Here is a 2,407-nt window from a genome sequence, read left to right on the forward strand (position 1 = left end):
GTGTTCCTGCCCACATGTCTTTGAAACCCCGCAGCCGCAGTATGTGTTGGAATCCGTGTGGCCCCTGTGGGTGTGTGGTTGCAGCCTGAGGGGTTCTTTGCTTACCTCCAAGCATCTCAAGCAGCCGCAGGAGCACAGTCTGCTAGAACCCTGAGCACGGAGGGCAGCTGCCCTTTAAGGGTGGACATGACCTCGCTGCACTAACAGAGGCACAGCCGGTGTGTGGAGGGAGGGGACCAGGCCTGCCCTGCCCCATGGTGGGGAGTGGAAGGCCCCAGACCAGCTGGAGCGCGGCTTGAGGAACGTGGCCCAAAGGGCGTGGACCGGTGGCCTGGCAGTCAAGAGTTGCTGAAGAGAACACGAAGGCACCTAGTAGGGCCAAGGGAAGTCATCAGACTGATGGTCCAGGGTGACCCCTGGGCTGTGGCTGCCCCAGCGAGGGTCAGGCTGCCGAGGAGGAGGCGAGTGCCGGGGTGGGCTGGCAGGGAGCAGTGAATGACCTGGGAGAAGCCTTCTGGGCCTCAGCATCACGCTGGACCCAGCCACTCCCAGCACCACGGTCGCTGGTGAGGCTTCAGATTTCTCCACTTCCAAGCCGGTGCCGGGGCCACCCCTGTCACCTCCATTCCCCGCCCACCTGCTCAGCGAAATCCCAGGGCACCCTCTGTCTCCTCAGCCCAACCCCGGGGGCGACCGGGCTGCGGACCCAGTGAGACCACCGATGCTCTGTCACCCGGTGCCGTGCCAACAGCGTGACTGTTTACAAACCCGCTTCCTGCCTCTTCTCTGACTCACACCTGCCTGGAAGCGGAGGGAGCGGGTGGCAGAAGGGGCCTGCAGCCTCTGTCCTGCTCACAGGTGGAAGTTCCTTTGCCCACTAAGGGCCGCAGCCTTGGCTCATGCCAGGCCGGCCAAGGGGCATCAAGTATGGCTGGGCTCAGCCTCTGATAGCGGGCCAGGGAGGGGAAGCAGATAGGTGGTCACCGGGCAGTGAGGACCGGATATGGCCCGTGTCGGGGGAGTGGGGGAGGGCTCTGGGTGGGGCATCCCAACCCAACCTGGGTGTTGTCCTGGGAGTTGAGCTGACACTAGGGATGGTGTGCCTGGCAGAGGAAATGGTGCAGGCAAAGCCTGTCGGGGTCTCCCAGCTGCTCGCTGAAGCTGAGTGTGGAGTATGAGGCTGCAGAAAGAAGCTTTAGGGTCACCCTCTCGAACTCCCCCCTACCTCTGCCCTAAGTGGGGTGAGCGAGGGACCCAGACCCTTGTGGCTCCTCTAACCCTGTTGAGTCCCGCGTGGAAACCACCATTAACCCCGCCACTGAGTGTGGCCTGTGTGCTGGGCACCGTCGTAAGAACGGTGCCGCATACCTGAAGTCATTCAATCCCCGCAACAGCCCTCTTCCTCCCCTTTTACAGATGAGGAAACTGAGGTGCACAGAGCTTAAATATCTTAGCTGAGATCACCCAGCCAGGGAGGGGGAAGCCAGATTTGAACACGAGCTGGCTAGCCCTAGCACCCGCCAGGTGTATAACCACTGAACCCCCAGCTATACCCACAGAAAGTCTCAGCATGGCCCAGGGCCCCTGCCCGCTGTAGGCTACCAGCCTTGCTGGGAAAGAGCTGATGGAGACCCCCGTGGGCCCCTTCTGCCAAGCAGGTGGCTGTGCCACCTCCCACTGCCCAGGGGTGGTTGACTGGGCATCTTCCAGGTCCCTGGGACATCTGGAAGTGCTAGGAGCTGGGAGGCCCGTGGGGACCATCCAGGCCGAACTCCTCACTGGCTGCTGAGGAAATGAACCCGGGAGGCTGAGTGTCCCAGGCCTTTGGTCAGATGGGGCCGAGCTACGATGAGAGCCCAGGGAAGGCGGCCCTCGGGGCCCTCAGAGCAGGGCAGCACCATGGCCCTGCTCAGCGGAAGGGCCAGGGCTGTTGGGCCCTCTGGCTTAGAGGTGGGGTATGGCTTTTAGCAGCCTCTGCCTCCTCGTCCTAGGGCTCCTCTGTGCTCTTTCCTGCCCCTCCCCACCCTGTGGAGCCCCCTTCCTCAGTTCAAGGCCTGGAGGACATGATGCCACAGGGCGGGGCCTGGGAGGTGGGCACCTCCCACTGCACCTCAGCACCCACAGCCTGGGGCCACCATCTGGGGCCCGTGGCACTTTCCCCAAGTGGCAAGGGGGAGTGGTCCGGCCCTCCGCTGGGCCCTGAGTGTCACTGTTGTTTGTTGGGGCAAGTAGGAGAGGCCCCAGGCCCCATCACTCCTCTGGGCAGTGCCGGCCTTGGCCTGTCAGTGTGGCAGGAAGGGTGCTCCCCCTCCATCACCCCTCAGGCTCCAAACAAGGCTGAGGCCTGCCTGACTCCTGAGAAGGAGCCTCACAGAGACACACTATCGTTGTACTAGTAATAATAAGG

This window comes from Hyperoodon ampullatus, assembly GCF_949752795.1.
Source record: "Hyperoodon ampullatus genome assembly, chromosome: 3".
Classification (NCBI taxonomy): domain Eukaryota; kingdom Metazoa; phylum Chordata; class Mammalia; order Artiodactyla; family Ziphiidae; genus Hyperoodon; species Hyperoodon ampullatus.